Raw genomic sequence first — 20360 nt, 5'->3', positions numbered from 1 at the left:
AGACAAAAAAGAAGATATAGATGCACACTCCTGGGAGTAGTTTTCGTACAGTATAGAGCTCCTTGAGGATCAAAAGAAAAAGCATAAAAAATTGTACATTATATTAGCGTATTGAATTTATGTTATCTTTTTCACTGATAGAAATTTTCATGTTTATATTCTATCAGTTCATTTAAAAACATTTCAGTTAATTGTGTGATTTCCATGTATGAAGTAATTTTACAAATATAATCATACATTACATGTTTATATAATCAGATTTAATTTCTTTTTGGGATTTACTAAATAGCATTTATTTGATGTGTGGCTTGTCACTTAATGACATATTATTTCAAACTAAAAATTATGAGATGATTCTTTTAGTGATGAGATTCCCAGGAAATCACTGGGTCCAAAAGTGGGGCATGCAAGCACTGAGAATGTAGATTTAAAAATTTCAGCAAAGCAGAAAATAAGCTGCAGTTGTTGAAATATGCTACATGCCTCGAAGAAGGTTTATATTATGGCTCAAATATTCAATATATTGATACAATTGGGCTCAGCTTAATTATTTTAATCATTCACTTAACATATAATTAGTGAGAATCTACAATGAAACAGATATCTATTTAGGTACTGAGCAGGATCATGCAAACAAAACAAAAGTCACTGCTCTTAAGAAGTTTAAGTTAAGCCTTAATCCCAGCACTTTGGGAGGCTAATTGGAGATCGAGACCATCCTGGCTAACACGATGAAACCCCTCTCTACTAAAAAATGAAAAAAAAAACTAGTGATCCCAAGGCTGAGGCAGGAGAATGGCGTAAACACACAAGCTAGGGCCACTGCACTCCAGCCTGGGCGACAGTGTTCAAAAAAAAAAAAAAAAAAAAAAAAAAGAAGTTTAAGTTCTAATTGGGATGAAGGTGACTAAACACACAACAGTGAAGACTGTGAAGAATAATGCAGGGCGACAGGACAGTACACATGGCGAGAGGAGAGGGACTTATATAAAGGTGGTCAGAGAAGACTTTCGTGATTTGTTAACATTTATTTGAGTAAAGGCCTGAGTGGAGGAAGAAAAATTTCCACACAGAGGGAACAGCTAGTGCACATGTCCTGAGGCAGGAGCACATTTGGAGATGTGAAGAAATATCAAGGAGAGTGATGTGAATGGATAGAGACAAAACGCTGGAGAAGTGACAAGAGATGATGTAGCTCAACTAAATTAAAAATTAATGAGCAACATTAACTATTTCAAAGCCCTTACAGAGAGAAAATATGTAGAAAATTATTATCTCAGGCCGTAAATAGAGTGAATGTTGGTGGTCATGTATGGATAAATTGAAAATGCCTTTATTTTCTCTTAATTTTTATTATCCTCTGGCTATTTTATCCTTTTGAAAAGTGTAATGTATCATTTATGATTTCTTTGAGCAGTGCTTTGTAGTTCTCCTTGTAGAGACCTTTCACTTCCTTGGTTAGATATATTACTAGGTATCTTTTGTTGTTGTTATTGTAAATGGGATGTATTCTTGATTTGGCTCTCAGCTTGAATATTATTAGTGTATAGAAATACTACTGATTTTTCTAGATTGATTTTTGTATCCAGAAACTTTACTGAAGTCATTAATCAGTTGCAGGACCCTTTGGTGGAATCTTCAGGGTTTTATAGCTATAGAATCATACCAACTTGGAAAAAAGATAGTTTACTGACTTATCTTTCTATTTTGATGTCTTTTATTTCTTTCTCTTGCCTGATTGCTCTGGCTAAAACTTCCAATACTATATTGAATAAGAGTAGTGGCAGTGGGCATCCTTTTCTTGTTCTAGTTATCAAGGGGAATGCTTCATGTTTTTGCTTGTTCAGTATAATGTTGACTCTGGGTATGTCATAGATGTCTTTTATTATTTTCAGGTACATTCATTCAATGCCTAGTTTGTTGAGGATTTTTATCACGAAGGGATGTTGGATTTTATAAAAATCTTTTTTTTTGCTATCTATTAAATTAATCGTATGGTTTTTGCTTTTAATTCAGCTTTTACAGTGAATCACACTTATTGACTTGCATATATTGAAACAATCTTGCATTCCAGGAGTAAAGCCTACTTTATTATGGTGAATTGATTTTTTGATGAACTGTTGGATTCAGTTTGATAGTATTTTGTTAAGGATTTTTGTGTTCATGTTCATCAGGGAAACAAGTGGAAAAAAATCCATGCTCATGGATTAGAAGAATCAATATTGTCAAAATGGCCATATTGCCCAAAGCAATCTGCAGATTCAATGCTATTCCTATCAAACGGCCAACATCATTTTTCACAGAACTAGAAAAAACTATTCTTAAATTCACTGGAATCAAAAAAGAGCTTGAGTAGCCAAAGCCATCCAAAACAAAAACAACAAAGCCAGAGGCATCATATTTCCCAACTTTAAAGTATACTATAAGGCTACAATAACCAAAACAGCATGGTACAGAAACAGACACACAGAACAATGGAACACAATAGGAAACCCAGAAAGAAAGCTACTCACCTACAGCCATCTTATCTTCAACAAAATCAACAAAAATAAACTATGAAGAAAGGACTCCATATTCAATAAATGGTGCTGGAATACCTGGCTAACCATAATGAAACTGGAAGAATGAAATTGTACCCCTAATTTTACTATGTGCAAAATTTAACTAAAAATGGATTAAAGACTTAAATATAAGACCTCAAACTATAAGAGTCCTGGAAGAAAACATCATTCTGTGCATTGGCCTTGGAAAAGAATTTATGACTAAAACTTCAAAAACAATTACAACAAACCCAAAATTTGGCAAGTGGGACCTAATTAAATCAAAGAACCTTTGTACAGCAAAAGAGACTATCAAACTAAAGAGCTTTTACAGAGGAAAAGAAACTATCAACTGAGTAAATAGACAGTCTACAGAATGGAGGGAAATATTTGCTAATTATGCATCTGACAAAGGTTGAATATCCAGAATGTATAAGAAACTTAAACAATTAAACAAGTAAAAAATAAATAATCCAATTTAAAAATGAGAAAAAGACACTTTTCAAAAGAAGATATACAAGCTACCAACAAACATGAAAAAATACTTAACATCACTAATCATCAGAGAAATGCAAATCAAAACCACAGTGAGATATTTTCTCACATCAGGTAGAATGGCTATTACTAAGAAATCAAAAAAGAACAGATGTTGGTGAGGTTGTGGAGCAAAGGGGACAATTATACATTGTTGGTGAGAATGTAAATTAGTGCAGCCACCATGAAAAGCAGTTTGGAAATTTTTCAAACAACTTAAAACAGAGCTGTCATTCAACCCAGCAGTCCCATTACCAGGTACATAACCAAAAGAAAGCAAATTATTCTACCAAAAAGACATATATACACTCATATGTTCATTGCGGCACTATTCACAATAATAAAGAGATGGAATCAACCAAGGTGTCCATCAATGGTGGACTGAACAAAGAAAATGTGGTACATAAACACCACGGAATACTACACAGCAATAACAAATAGTGAAAATCATATACTTTGCAGCAACATAGATGTGGCTGGAGGCCATTATCTTAAGCACATTAATGCAGGATTATAAAACCAAATACCACACATTCTCACTTATAAGTGCGAACTGAATGACGGGTACTCATGGACATAAAGATGGCAACAATAGACACCGAAGACTACTAGAGGAAGGGACACAAGGACTGACAAACTAACTATTGGGTACTATGCTCAGTACCTGAGTGGCAGGATACTCTGTACTCCAAACCTCAACATCACAAAATATACTCATTTAACAAGCTTGTACATGTACTCCCTGAATCTTAAATAAAAGTTGAAAAAAAATAAAACTTTGTCTTTTATGTAAAGAAAATGTAATATAAAAATGTATGTTATATGAAATGATTTAAAGACAGAAATATTAATCATTTAAAGTACTTTAGCTATGTATCTCCCAATAAAATATGCTAACAATATAAGCCAATACTTTCATTGAAAGCCATAGCACTTTTATCTCAAACAATAATGCTTAGAATATTCAACTTAAGAAAAAAGTAACAGTAGTCAAAAATTTATATTTGAATACCCGAATTAACTAAATTATTTTTATTAAAACCCTAGCCACATTCCCTTTACCTCTGGCTAATTTTTCACTCCCATGTATATGTGCCCACAGGAGTCACATGTATGCATTTCTGTTCACGGGTTTGTTTTTCACCAGTTTTTACATGTATGTTACTTGTGTCATATGATAGAGAAAATGCATATGAAGAGTGAATAAATTACATCTTCCTAATGCATTTTTGTTTGAACTACATTACTTTATGCTTTCCTTATGCCATTTTTATTCAGGTATTACATTTCTAATCGTTATATTTCCCTTTTCTAGACAACAGACTTTTGAAGAGGTAAGGATATAATTTCCAGAAATTAACTGAAATGTGGGCCTTAAAATGTCATGAGGTGCCTGGAGAATTTCAGAAAGGAATGAAACTAGGTATTATACAGGATATCAGGATATCATTATCCTGAAATGTTAAACTCACAATCCTAAAGACAATTTTGCCTTCTCAACAATTTTCTTGAATGTACTCTTCACCTCCTTGTTCTTCAGGCTTTAGACCACAGGGTTCAGCATGGGGAAGACCATAGTATAAAACACACTGCAATTTTGTCTGTGTCAATGGAATGACTGGAGCTGGGCTGTATATACATGAAGATAATAGTATCATAGAAGATGGCAACTGCAGTGAGGTAGGAGGCACAAGTGGCCAAAGCCTTCTGGTATCCTGCAGTTGAGTGCATCTTTAGGATGGTGATAAATATAAATAAGTAGGATATAAAGATAACTAGAAGGGCAAAGAGGATATTGAAGCTGGTTGCATAAACAAGAACCACTTCATTCACATGTCTATCAGAGCAAGACAGAGCCATGGCTGCTGGAACCTCACAGAAAAAGTGATGGACTTCATTGGACATACAGAAAGAGACTGAATGTTTCCCCAGTGTGAATGGAGGCATTCAGGAAACCACCGATGTATCAACCTATGGCCAGGCATGTACACACACTTGTCATCATGGTGGTGGTATAATGCAGGTGTTTGCACACTGCTGCATAGTGGTCAGAGGTCATTAAGGCCAATAGTAAATTTACCACACTGGCAAAGGAATCAGAAAAGAATGTCTGAGCAGCCCACACAGTATAGGAAATGATTTTGTCTTCTCTAAGGAGCCCAGATATGATCTTTGGAGTGACAACTGAAGAGTAAAAAAAGTCTACCAGAGACAGATTACTGAGGAAGAAGTATGTTTGATTGTGGAGTCAAGAGTACCAGAGAATTGAAATGATCATCCCCAAGTTTCCAAGCACATTGACGAGAAAGATGAGAACAAACGTGATAAAGAAGGGGACTTACAGTTCTGGGACATTGCTTAGTCCTAAGAAGATGAACTGTGACACTTCTGTACTGTTCTACACCAGTGTTATTTGGAAGCAGGAGACGCCCTATATGAATGAGAAATAAAGGAACAGAGCATTAAAGGCAGTAGAGGTTGCAGAAAAATTAAAATGTTTATATACATTATGTACTATTACATTATAGCAATAATATGTGTTTCATGATTTTCCATAATGAAAGCATGAAGTTAACAACAAGATTTAGTGGATTAATTATCAATGCAGCCCTAGACTGTTGACTGAAGGATCCACACAGGTCATCTCTCCAGTTTTTAATTTTTATATATATATGCAAACTGAGATTTGGAAAAATTTGTGAATTATCCAACCTGATAATTCTGAAATTAATGAATCTGTCAGTTCAACTTTTCCTAGTCTAATAAGTTCATAGACTTCTATGTTGCTAATGTGTCCACAGCTAGATACTTTTACTTCTATATTCCTTGATTCCTCCTAATACATTTACAAAATTGAGTAGTTGTTACTTTCATTTAGATTGTGAGGCACCAGAGGTTAAGTATTTTATTCATGTTTACAGAATTATTCATTGGCAGGCAAAGCTTTGACTCCAGACAGAATTGCTACCAAATTTGATTGACTAAGTTAATTTAAATAAAACTGAATTTAACTCAATTTAGAATTATTCATTTTCGCTATTATTTCAAACTCAGTGTTTGTGGTTTCACAGTGAATTAACTGAAAGATACGTGCATAGTAGATGTGGTGAGATAACTGGGGCAGTAGACGAATGTGTAAACTGCAGAGGTGTTGCTGAGGGACTGGAAGGAATAGCACTATGTATGGAGGTTGGGCTCTGGGAAGAGGTACATGCCATTTTTACATGTACAACCTAGGAATCACTGATCCTAACCTAACTACCTGAACAGGAATTTCTTCATCTACATAAAGAAGGTGGTAATGAGACCTACCCCAAGGTATTATTTGGAGAATTAAATGAGAGAGTGCATTAAAAAAAGTCGATGAGTAAAATGCTGATTGTTTAGCACAGCCTGATGAGTGCCAGTTGTGCCTCTATTATTGGAATGAAATGATGGCCTTTATGTGGTTTGAGAAGGTAGGTGGCAACATGTAGAGCTTCAAGTATGGATAATGCTTGAAGTCTTAAGTATTCCACTTTATTTTGCTTTTTTTCCCCACACATCAGGTTCATGAGATTTTATGTGCTCCCCGCCCTCAGTGATTTAAACTTAGTTCATGCTCTGCCCATGTGATTGGCTGCTCTGTTCATTCCATGTGAGCCATTCTTTTGTTTAATATTTTTTCTTGAAATCCACAATTTTCTTTAGTTGAAAATTTCTCTTTTTCTCATTACTGTCATCCTTATAGTTGAATCATATATATCGATGGCTGAAAGTTCACAGTTTGTGGATTACGTTTAGCCTGCAGTTGTGTTTTAGTGGAAAGTTTCTGTTTACAGTGTTTTTATTTGAAGCTGTTCTAGTGTATGAAGAGTATTTTAAGTCTTTTTTATTTTAATTCAAAGCTTTTGGAAGTATTTCCATCCTTTGCTAAATTCTATTCCCTGTTATTGTCCTCCCATTCCTTTACAACTTCAATGTACAACCCTAGCCTAGGAGAGTTTTATGTTTGTCCATCTTAACACACATCCCACTTCTAGCATATACTATGTTCCAAAATATAGGATAAGAACTTTATACATAGCCATGTGTGTGATTGTGTTTGTGTTTGCATGCCTGTTCTTAGTTATCACCAAGGCAATTGGTAATTCGTGAAGTTATGTGATGTGTTCAATTCTACAGCTAGTATGAGGAAGATTTACCATTCAAGATTTATGCCATCCCCATTAAGCTACCAAGGACTTTCTTCACAGAATTGGAAAAAACTACTTTAAAGTTCATATAGAACCAAAAAAAAGAACTCGCATTGCCAAGACCATCCTAAGCCAAAAGAATAAAGCTGGAGGCATCATGCTACCTGACTTCAAACTATACTACAAGGCTACAGTAACCAAAACAGCATGGTACTGGTACCAAAACAGAGATACAGACCAATGGAACAGAACAGAGCCCTCAGAAATAATACCACACATCTACAACCATCTGATCTTTGACAAACCTGACAAAAACAAGAAATGGGGAAAGGATTCCCTATTTAATAAATGGCTATTTATTTAATAATAAATTACCATTATTTATTTGGTAAAACTGGCTAGCCATAAGTAGAAAGCTGAAATTGATCCCTTCCTTACACCTTATGCAAAAATTAATTCAAAATGGATTAGAGACTTAAATGTTAGACCCAAAACCATAAAAACTCTAGAAGAAAACCTAGGCAATACCATTCAGGACATAGGCATGGACAAGGACTTCATGTCTAAAACACCAAAAGCAATGGCAACAAAAGCCAAAATTGACAAATGGGATCTTATTAAACTAAAGAGTTTCTGCAGAGCAAAAGAAACTACCATCAGAGTGAACAGGCAACCTACAGAATGGGAGAAAATTTTTGCAATTTACTCATCTGACAAAGGGTTAATATCCAGAACCTACAAAGAACTCAAACAAATTTACAAGAAAAAAACAACCCCATCAAAAAGTGGGCAAAGGATATGAACAGACACTTCTCAAAAGAAGACATTTATGCAGCCAACAGACACATGAAAAAATGCTCATCATCACTAGCCATCAGAGAAATGCAAATCAAAACCACAATGAGATACCGTCTCACACCAGTCAGAATGGTGATCATTAAAAAGTCAGGAAACAACAGGTGCTGGAGAAGATGTAGAGAAATAGGATTGCTTTTACACTGTTGGTGGGAGTGTAAACTAGTTCAACCATTGTGGAAGACAGTGTGGCAATTCCTCAAGGATCTAGAACTAGAAATACCATATGACCCAGCCATCCCATTACTGGGTATATACCCAAAGGATTATAAATCATGCTGCTATAAAGACACATGCACACATGTGTTTATTGTGGCACTATTAACCATAGCAAAGACTTCGAACCAACACAAATATCCATCATTGACAGACTGGATTAAGAAAATGTGGCACATATACACCATGCAGCCATAAAAAAGGATGAGTTCATGTCCTTTGTAGGGACATGGATGCAGCTGGAAACCATCATTCTCAGCAAACTATCGCAAGAACAGAAAACCAAACACCACATGTTCTCACTCATAGGTGGGAATTGAACAATGAGATCACTTGGACACAGGAAGGGGAACATCACACACCAGGTCCTATTGTGGGGAAGAGGGTAGGGGGGAGGGATAGAATTAGGAGATACACCTAATGTAAATGATGAGTTAATGGGTGCAGCACACCAACATGGCACATGTATACATATGTAACAAACTTGCATGTTGTGCACATGTACCCTAGAACTTAAAGTGTAATAAAAAAAATTCCTCAATATCATTATTTATCAGGAGAAATGTAAATAAAAACAACAGAGAGACACTATTTTATAATCCACTAGGATGGCTATTGTAAAAGAAATGGAAATTAACAAATATTGGCATGGATGTAGAGAAATTGAAGCCCTTTTAAATTGCTGGTGGAAATGTAAAATTGTAGAGCTGATATGAAAAACAATTTGTTAGTCTTCAAAAGTTAAACTCAGATTACCATATGCATAAGCCATCCTACTTCTTGTTATCTACTTAAAGAATAAAAACAGGTCTTCAAATAATATTTTCACATAAATGTTCATAGCATCGTTATTAAAATATTAACAATTGCTCAAAGATGAAAACACCCCAATGTTCATCAATTGAGAATGGAAGAACAAAATGTAATACATCTATACAATGAAATATTACTCAGCCATAAAATATGAATCCTTGTTACAATATAAATGAGCCTTGAAAACATTCTGCAAAGTAAAATAAGTCATACATAAAAGGTCACATATTATGAGATTACATTTATGTGATCTATACAGAATTGGTAAATCCATAGAGATTGAAATCAGATTATTGGTCCCCAGGACCAGGGGGCTGTGGGAATGAGGGACACTGCTTAATGGATATGGAATCTTCCTTGTGAGTAAATAAAATCTTTTGAAATTAGATATATGTGATGGTTTCACAACTTTATGAAGGTACTAAATACCAATGAATTATATACTTTTAAATAATAAATTTTATATCATGGACATTTCATATAAATTAAAAAGGTGGAGTCAGGGAAAAATTGCACAGGCATAAAATGGAGAAAAGAATGTGACTGAAGGGAGAAATCAGACTGAAGGAGACAAAAGTCAAGGAATGCCAGCAGTCACCTGAAGATGAAATATGCATGAAACTGTTTATTTCCTAGAGACTCTGCAGACTGATACCTTGATTTCATCCTAGTGAAGCTGATTTTGGACCTCTGACCTCCAGAACTGTAAGAAAAAAAACATGTTGTTTTACTTCCCTAAGCATGTGGTAATTTGTCACAACCAAAGGGAACTAATACAAAATATTTGTTGTGTTAAACCATTGGGTTTTCACTTTAATGTGTTACTTCAGTAAAACCTAGCATCTTTTATCACCTGTCTTCTGTGATGAGTTTTCTATTAGTTCTCCTTATTATTCATTTACTCATTCACTAAAATCTTTTACTGAGCCCCAACTCTGTTCCAGGCATGAATCTTTGTTAGTGAACATGTCAGAAATTGTTCCTGTATGCATCAAGCTTTTATGCTCGTGGAAAAACAAATTTAAGTAAACACACACAAAGATAAATAGATAACTTTGCATTGTGATCATATTATGAAGGAACAGATAATAGAGATAAAATTGTGTAGGCCTATTTAACATTTAACATGTAAATTTGTCCCTTCACTGAATTGCCATTTTATGAGACACTCTTGAGTCCTTCTGTTGTAATCAACATCAGACTAATATCTGAGAATAATGACAGTAGTGCACCTAAACTTATAAAAATGAATCTATATAATTAATGTTTCAAAAGTTCTATGGAGAAAGGTGACAAATTAGGTGATGAAATGACATAAGAATAAGAAAAGGAATAGAGAGAAGTAATTACTAACATATTTTGAGCAGCTATTCCATTTCAGGCACTGTGCTGTGTTCTGGCTCATTCAGTACCCATTCAAAATAATTCTATGAGTAGGTAGTATTTTCACAAGTAGAATCTCAGGACATGTAATTAACTTGACACTTGTCACAAAGCTTTGTTGAAATGGAATTCATATGTAGCTTTATTCTGTGTTTCAAATCTGTGTTACTTTTATTTGCGCTTGTCATTTTAGTCATTACTTGGAGAATGGATAAGGATTCAAAAATAAACAATTGTGGAATTAAATTGTGATGCAGAAATTTGACACTTTTTCCATTATATGCTATCCAACCCCATTACCTAAAAACAGTATCCAGATTGTATTATGAAAGTCTGTCTGTATTAGTTAGGATAAATAATGCTAGCTGCCATACAAGCAAACTCGGAAATTGCAGTGGCATGATCACAGATTTTCTTGCCCACAGGTTATTCAATTAATTGTTCTATAGGAATTCACACAGAAATTCAATGACCCAGGTCTTTTCACTAAGTGATTCCATTATCCCCTGTAGTCTGAGTTTTGTCTCTCCAGATGGTGACAAAGAGAGAATACAGAGGACTACATGAGGAGTATCATGGGCCAGAGTTGAAATGGCATATATGACTTCACAAACTGGATTGTCAAAAATACAATCACATAGCCACAATGTACTGCATAAAGGCTGAGAAACAGCCCAGCTATGAGTACAGTAAAAATAAAACAGTTTAGAAAACAACTACCAGTTTTTTCCATTGTAATACTTATGATCATCCAATATCCACTTTATACTTCCTCCCACAGAAAGAACATATTATTTACCTCCACCAAAGAGACCACCTAAATCCTAACTAATCACCATACAAGCTCAAGCTCAGGTTAAATGGTCTTCTCCATATAATCAGGATGTGGCTCCATGTGGTTAAGCAATTTATGAACCAAAAAGAAAACTTAGCTCCTTCTGCATTCACATTCAATATATAAAGTCATGCCAGAGTAAAGATAATTAGCAACACACACACACACACACACACACACACACACACACACAAAACTCAACCCCATGTACACAAGACAGTAATGGGAGACATACTGGTTGGTTTTAAAATCTTGTAGAATTGGCATTATGAAAGTCCCTCATCCCAGTAATGATATATATTTCTTTATGAGACCCTGATTTTTTTTCTCTGGGGAAAACTCCATTTTCCATTGTTTTCCTTGGCTGCTGGTGTAATCTCTTCAGTGTTTGTCTTCTTATCCATTATTCTTCCTTACCATTTCTGAAGTGTATTGAACACAAAATCCTGTCTAGCACAAAATAAACAAAGGCAGTTTATTAATAAACTTGCAGCAAGGAAACCATCTTCCATTATTTTTACTTCAGCAGGATTTCAAGTGTGTTAGAAGGGCCAATAAGTTCACTGAGTAAAATAGAATAAATACTGAGCCAGTGAATCACTGGCAACCATCTGATTAAGATGTGACTTTCAGAAGAGGTAGAAACAATAATTGGTCTTCAGGTACATTTGTCAGCCCTTAGTTGGCTACAAGGTGAAAAGCAAATGGTTTTGAGAATGTCTTTTTAAAAAATTTTTTAAATCGTACTTTAAGTTTTGGGATACATGTGCAGAACATGTGGGTTTGTTACAGAGGTATATGTGTGCCATACAAGAATTTTAAATTCAAGCCTCATAGCTTTGTTACAATAAAATAACTAGGTTAGGTGATCATTCATAGGGAATTTCCATTCAAGTTGAATATACAGATAAACAAGTGAACAAATAATACCAGAGTTTAATGTTGATAATGATTATGAAGAATGAAGTAGGCTGAGGAAAGAAGGTCCATGGGAGGGGAGAGGCTATTTTATGAAGTAGTTCAGGAAAGGCACGACCTGCCAGGGTGAGGTAACATTTAAGTAACAATCTGAAATGAGTGTGGAAATTTTCTGAGCAGAGGAAACAGCAAATAAAGAGCTCCTAAGACAAGAGCATGCCTAGAGATGTCCAACAGTAGTAAGAACTAGTGTAAAGGCGGAGGGGTGAATGTGTTTGAGAGTGCTAAGATGTAATGTAGCTCAACCAAAGCAATGATGGTGGCACAACAATTTCAAAACATTTACTGCCAAAAAAGAGAATAGCATTATTATTCATATCAATGCTATTTTTAAAAACAAAATGTGAAGTTGATAGTCATATGGGTAAGGTAAAAAGATGACAATATTTTTTCTGCTTTTATTTGAATTTGACTGTCTTTTCAAGGTTGTCATGTGAATATGCTTTCTCTCACCAAATCACTGCATAATGACTGAAACATTATTAAGATGGTGTAATTATTTATATTTAGATAAAATGTGCCAATAAAAAAACTATACTCTATTAAAACCAGTGTCATATTTCTCTCTATTTTGCATGCTTAGAACTGTTTCTCAACTAAAGAAATTAATAATAATATAATACAGAAAGCTATTGCATAAGGTGGATCTAAGAGGGATAAAATGACGTTTTATGGATTTTACATTGTTAAAAGACTAAACACAGAAAATATTTTGTCTCCTCAACAACATTCTTGAATACACTCTTGACTTCATAGTTTCTCAGGCTATAAACCACAGGGATTAGCATGGGGATAACCATAATATAAAACACAGATACGATTTTTCTGTGTTCATGAAATGAATAAAACTTGGCTGCACATATGTGATAAGGACAGTCCCATAAAATAAAGAAACTGCAGTGAGGTGAGAACTACAGGTGGATAAAACCTTCTTGTATTCTTAAAGAGAACATATTTAAAAATGGTGACAAATACAAATACAAACAAGCAGGAAATCAAGATAATGAGGGGAGTAAAAAATATATTAAAGCTTGAAGTAGGAGCAAGGATCAACTCATTAATATGTTTATTAGAGCATGTCAGAGTCATGACTGCCAGAATATCACAGAAAAAGTGATGGATCTCATTGGACTTACAATGTCTCAAATGTCAACAGCAGCAGTCAGTAAACTTAAGACATACATGTATGGCCACAGAAGCACACACATTTGTTGTCGTGGTGGTGGTGTGATGTGGGGGTTTACATATTACTGTGTAGCGATCATAGGCCATTGAAATCAAGAAGTAACTTTCCACAGTAGCAAAGACTGCAAAAAATAACATCTGAGCCGCACATACATTGTAGGAGATGACCTTGTCAGCTATCAGCAACCCAGTCATCACCTTTGGAGTGACAGTTGCTGAATAGCAAAAGATTACTGAGGAAAAAGTACATGGGAGTGTGGATATGAGAGTCCAGTAGGATCAACAGCATCATCCCCAGGTTCCCACTCGGAGTGAAGAGGTAGATGAAGTTGAACAAGACAAAGAGGGGGATCTGTCGTTCTAGGGCTTTGGTTAGTCCTAGTCAAATGAATTCATTCACCTCTGTATTATCATCTGTAGATGTGGTTTGATACTCATGGGATGCTCTGTAGGAAAGAGAGATGATGGAATGGAGTGATAAGCAATGAAGACTTGCACAGAAATGGAAATGTGTAGTCTTATGTTATGATAGCAACTATTTGTTCTCCAATATTCCTTATATATGAAACATAGAAATGGCAATGCAATTAGTGGATAACTTATCTAAACAGCAATAAACTTTGGAAGATAAATGATCTTCACGAATCACCTTCCCAACTTTTTAAAACTGAGTTACAGAAGAGTTAATGAGTTGTCCAAGGTCACATGCCTGAAATAAATCCATCTCCCAAATCAGGTCTTTCGAGCCTTCTAACAGCTTTACACTTCTGTAGTCTAGGTGATTTATATGTATATAGCCATTTAATTCTCCCATCACCTCCATTAGATTGAGCAGTTATTACTCTATCTGGTAATTTGGCAACAAAGATACTGAGTAATTTATTCAAGGTTACACATTTATTGATTTAAAAATTCAAACTTTATACCCAGAGTGGTTTCCAGCCCAAATGCCGTTAATAAAATAGGATTGATTTTAATTTTATTTAGTTTACATTTACTTATCTCCATTTTACCAAGCTTAATGCATGAGGCTGCTTAGTAGAGCAATTCACAACTAAATACACAGTAGACGCAATGGGATAAATACAGTATTAGAGCCGTGTAGAACCCTGACAGCCGATTCTAAAGAAAATTATACCATTGGGCATAAAAGTTTGGACTATGAAAATAGGCTTATTTGCACTCACATTTAAATCCTACTATTCACTACCTGGGAGACATTGCTCCTAAATGAAGTTCTCTGAGCTTCATTTTATCCATCAATCAAATGAATGTGGTGTTGGGACATGCTCAAGGGATTATTATAAGAACTAAATGAGATAATGCATGAAAAAAAGCACAAAGTGGGTATTAAGCATAATACTAATGGGTGTGAGCTCCTATGCGATTATTAGGATAAAATGTCACTGTTTATATTGGTTTAGGAAAGGTAGGTGGTAACATGCAGGTGGGTGGGTTTTGATGTCTGGTAGCCTTACTCTATGATTTGCCTTTCCCTACACACTGTGTCTAAGGTCTCTTTTGTTTTCTCCAGTATTTCCCACTCTGTCCTTCATCTCCCACATGAGTGACTGTGCCAATCATTTTTAGTGAGATCCCAGAGATCTTCAAGACCTCTTTTGCCTAATATCTTCCCCGTGGTCCACATTTTAGTTTGTGATGAAAGGCTCCCCTTCAATCTTGGATTCAGTCTTACTGTCGTTATTGTCAATACTTAGCTCGATCACAGTTATTGAAGGTTGAAAATCCATGGTTGGGGCATGACCCTAATCTTCAGATCAGTTCATGAGCACATTCAAGGTGTTTTAAGTATTTTTACTGTATTTGTATTTAAATCCTTGGGAAGCATCTATTCTTTGGTAACCACTATTCTCTATTATTTTCCTCCTGCCCCCTAAACACAATAACACATTATTTTATATGTTCAGATCTTAAATTATTTGTGTTTGTCAATACCTCACCCTAATAATTTTATATGTACATATATTCTCATTGGGCCCACCTGGATAATCCAGGATAATCTCACCATCTCAATATCCTTAATTTAATCACCTGTGTGCAGTCTCTTTTACAATGTAAGGCAACATATTCATAGGTTCCATGGATTATGATGCAGATTCTTTGTTGGCCATTATTCAGGCTGCCACAGTAGACATAAAAACAACATAGAGTAGGTAAATTATCTATAGAGTTAGAGATTGTTGACTGAGCCATCTGCTCAGATTACACAGCCAATTTTCTAATTGTATTATCTGTAACAGAGGTGCAGGAAGAGGTATTAACTTATCAAAGTTCACATACCTGGAATGGATCCATCTCCCAAATCAGATCAACCAAGATTAGTAGCATGTTAAATGTACTGCTTATGTGTAGTTTGTCTCATAGATAGAGGCATAATTATATATTAAGAGATAGATATAGATAACTGAGGGGGAGGGAGGTAGTGTACGCACACATACAGACATATATTTATATAACCTCATTTGCACTTAAGGAAATGGAGGATTCAAAGGTTAGATGTCTTCCTGAAATTCCACACGTAGTACAAAATATTCATGCTACAAACCCACATTAAACTGATTCCACTGACTGTGTCTTTAATTGCTGCATGCTAGATGTTCTAGATGAACAAATAAGAGGAAAGTATGAGATTGTGGAAATATAAGTGAAAATGAGTAGGAATCTTGGTCGTTTCATGATGATTCCTCTGAAATGTAAATATTTGTCATTTCACTCTGTTTGGGTGAGCTATCCTTTCCATGACAGGCTGACATGTATAAACAGGATGAATTTACCACCTATTCAAAGAAACCATCATCTATCTTAAGTTTTTGCTTATCTTGTTAAGAAAAGTAGCATGTCATTTCATAAATATCACTGTACTATCTCCTGAATAAAATGCTTTTGCGTTTGAATCCTAGACCCCATGTCAAGGTTTAAGAAAAATTTTTTAGCCAGATCTGAGCTCAAAAACTCACAGAAGATGTAGCTGCCAAGTTTCTACATGAATTCTACTTCTTGGGGTAGTTCCGTCTTTTCTGCAGGGGATATTTTCCAACACCCCCAGTGGATGACTGAAACTGGATAGTACAAAATCCAATTATCATCAGTAGAAACATGTTTCTGTTCATGTCTTACATCCCAAAATTTAATGCCTTTTTAAAATCTTAACTAGCACATACAACGCACTATGGCTGTAATTTTTGTAGTGTGAGGTGTGGCAGCAAAACTAGCATGAATTCATTTTTCTTTCTTCACGGTTTCACAGAAGTTTCATTTTTACTGTAGATCTTAGAAACTTCAGCATACAATTTGTTATTTTTCTTTGTTAAGTCAAGAACTTTCACCTTTTTAAGTAAAGGACGCACTTTATGACTTTGCTTTGGAAAATCTGAATTGCCAGCATCACTATTCTCGCACTTTGTGGCCATTTTTAAGTAAAATAAAAATTACTCCACACAAAACATTACTATCACAAGCCCTGTGATACTGTGACAGTCAGTCTGATAACCAAGAGAGTGACTAAGCTACATGCAGGTAGCACATCTGGATAGGTTGGACAAAGGGATGATTCAATTTCCAGAAGGAAATTTAATATATTTGGACTGCAGCTGACCTCAGGTAACCAAAACTTCAGAAAGTAAAACAGTGGGTGAGGAGGGACTACTGTGTATTGATTATAAAAACTATCTTGCTTCTTGAAAAGAAGGAAAAGGCATTCCTGAATTGTGAGTCTGCAATCAGAAATTTATCCCTGGAAGAACACATAAATAATATCGGAGAAACTTCTCTCATTTACTGGTTAAATGGTTCCAAGATTCCTGAAGCACAGAGAAATAGAGACAAGATCCTTAACATGGAACTAGAAAGCCTGGCTCTAAGTCTTATATATTCTGTGGATTTATCTGTGTACACAAAAGAGTTATTTATCTTCTATTCAGCTCAGTTTCCTTATTTGTGGAATAAAAATAATAAAATTAAAAATTCCACATACTTTACAGAATTGTGTCTGCCAAATAGCAAATAAAGGTGAGTATGTGAAGTACTTTAATACTTCCAACACTAAGCAACATAGTATTTTTCATGGGGTATTTTTCCTGCCTGTGGTTGCAGACCCACTTCTGCAAATGCTCAGTTTGGAGAGAGGCTGCTGTGTAGTAAAAGAATTAGCTCAGCGTTATTTCAATAAATGTTGACTGGAGGCTCTACTCAGAGTTTTGTCTCTTCAAAATAATGTCATATGTGCTCCCAATGAAATTTCCAGAGCCTAATGAAGGGGAATCAGGAGAAAATTATACGGGCATGGAGTTCTCTGGGGAGCAGGGTTCCTATGAGGGCAATCGCTTCTCCTCATCCCCCTTTTCAAGGAACAAGCAATTAAACTGCAGGCAGGGACATAGTGAAGTATGTTATCTAGCACATGTGTATATTTGGAGTGTCTGTTTCCCCTCATTTTTATTAAGGTCTCACTTACAAACAAAAAAGAGTAGCTTGTTTAATTATCTGTTATGATTATTGATATTTGAAATCTATTTCTAAAATTTTATTTTATATTTTGCCTACCCTGTTTTTATTTTGTTTTTCACCTTTCCATTCTTTTAGGCGTTACAACTAAATATTGGGCTACTAGAAATTTTAGGAGATTGATAAATAGTATCTTTTTTTCTTTCCTTTTTATGATGAATTGACAAATATAACACAGTTGTATAATGCAGAAGATTAAAATCTGCCTTAATCCTGGTAAGTCATTTCAAAATTTTTTCAGATCTTTAAGCCGGGGGCTTCTTTTATTCTTGGAATTACTTTCCTGCAGCAAACATTGTTGGTACTTTATCCACTCTCCCCTGGTATTCATTGCCCCTGTGATGGTCAATGCATATTATTAAAAATTATTAATAGTCTGTAATTCTTGAACTGAGGGCTTATTTTGCAGTACAAATATGATCAGCCCACGTGTAAGTCATTTCATTCCTCTGGCAGCAGTCATCAGTAAATGTCAGAGGAAGTATAGGCAAAAATTCTCCAGATTCCTTACTTTTCAGATGTTATCTGAGGATTCTTTGTACATAGTTCTTAGTACAATGGAACCTCAGTTGTCCACAGATGTTACCTATGCACAAGTGAAACCCTGTGTTGACTTTTCCTCCTTTTCTCTTTCCTGCTACCTTACCAGTGCTTTCTGCTATTAACTCCCAAATAAACTACTTGGATTTAAACCACTGACTCTGGGTCAGCTTTTAGGGTATCTTATTTAATATGTATCCCAGGATTGTACATCTCCCCTTTGTGCCTTTGTACAGGCAGGCCCTATCTCATTATCCCTATCAACACACAGGACAGAAGAACAGACAGCAATCTTGCTGCAGATAAGGAGGACCAAAAAACAGAAAAGCAAAGTTCTAAAACATGTTCTATTTTTTCTTCTAAATTCCCCAATGTAATATATTGCATCTCTTTCCTCTTATTGAAACATTTTCACTGTACTTCTGCACCTGTGAATTGTAAACTTTATTTTTTTGTAAATTTGATAATGTCTTGATTTGCCTTCTTATTCAGATGGTAGTTCATCTGGGTATAGAAATCCGAATTGATATTTATTTTCCTCGAGACTTTTGAAGAAATCAGTCTACTGTCTGCTGACTTCTACTCTTTTTTTATATAAGAAAATTGATTTCAGGCTAATTATTATTTGTATGTTTCTCTCTCTGACATCTAAAGTTTCTGCTTCTCCTTGTATTTGCACTTTCACAATATGGTTCAACAAAAATTTTAATTGTATTACTCAAAAATTAGTGTGATTATTCAAAGGACTTACATGTCTTTAATTTGGCAAATTCTCAGCCATTTTACATTTAAATATTTTTCTTCTGTTTTTGCTATTCTTTTTTATGGGGTTCATACAACAATATGTTGGAATTTACCAATTTGTTGACTATCTCTACTTTTTTGTTTTCTATCTCCTTTTTTTTTTTAATTTATTTATTATTATTGTACTTTAAGTTGTAGGGTACATGTGCATAACGTGCAGGTTTGTTACATATGTATACTTGTGCCATGTTGGTGCCATGTTGGTGTGCTGCACCCATCAACTCATCATTTACATCAGGTATAACTCCCAATGCAATCCCTCCCCCCTCCCCCCCTCCCCATGATAGGCCCCTGTGTGTGATGTTCCCCTTCCTGAGTCCAAGTGATCTCATTGTTCAGTTCCCACCTATGAGTGAGAACATGCGGTGTTTGGTTTTCTGTTCTTGTGATAGTTTGCTAAGAATGATGGTTTCCAGCTGCATCCATGTCCCCACAAAGGACACAAACTCATCCTTTTTGATGGCTGCATAGTATTCCATGGTGTATATGTGCCACATTTTCTTAATCCAATCTGTCACTGATGGACATTTGGGTTGATTCCAAGTCTTTGCTATTGTGAATAGTGCTGCAATAAACATACGTGTGCATGTGTCTTTATAGCAGCATAATTTATAATCCTTTGGGTATATACCCAGTAATGGGATGGCTGGGTCATATGGTACATCTAGTTCTAGATCCTTGAGGAATCGCCATACTGTTTTCCATAATGGTTGAACTAGTTTACAATCCCACCAACAGTGTAAAAGTGTTCCTATTTCTCCACATCCTCTCCAGCACCTGTTGTTTCCTGACTTTTTAATGATCGCCATTCTAACTGGTGTGAGATGGTATCTCATTGTGGTTTTGATTTGCATTTCTCTGATGGCCAGTCATGATGAGCATTTTTTCATGTGTCTGTTGGCTGTATGAATGTCTTCTTTTGAGAAATGTCTGTTCATATCCTTTGCCCACTTTTTGCTGGGGTTGTTTGTTTTTTTC

The 20360-nt window shown here is 35.3% G+C and overlaps 2 protein-coding genes across 2 annotated transcripts in view; both read right to left on the bottom strand.

Moving 5' to 3' along the window:
- The window catches only part of MED19 (mediator complex subunit 19), a 751866-nt gene that overhangs the window by 562334 nt on the left and 169172 nt on the right, over positions 1 to 20360 (bottom strand). The gene's annotated exons all lie outside the window — the stretch shown is intronic.
- The window catches only part of LOC126936120 (olfactory receptor 10Q1), a 129329-nt gene that overhangs the window by 94413 nt on the left and 14556 nt on the right, over positions 1 to 20360 (bottom strand). Inside the window, exon 2 of the mRNA XM_050758567.1 lies at positions 5417 to 5505. The gene's annotated coding sequence lies outside the window, so the exon portion shown is untranslated. The remainder of the gene's footprint in view (positions 1 to 5416; positions 5506 to 20360) is intronic.

This window comes from Macaca thibetana, chromosome 14, assembly GCF_024542745.1.
Source record: "Macaca thibetana thibetana isolate TM-01 chromosome 14, ASM2454274v1, whole genome shotgun sequence".
Taxonomy (NCBI): domain Eukaryota; kingdom Metazoa; phylum Chordata; class Mammalia; order Primates; family Cercopithecidae; genus Macaca; species Macaca thibetana.
Note: the sequence above shows the minus strand (reverse complement) of the source record. Positions and strands in the feature narration are given on the sequence as shown.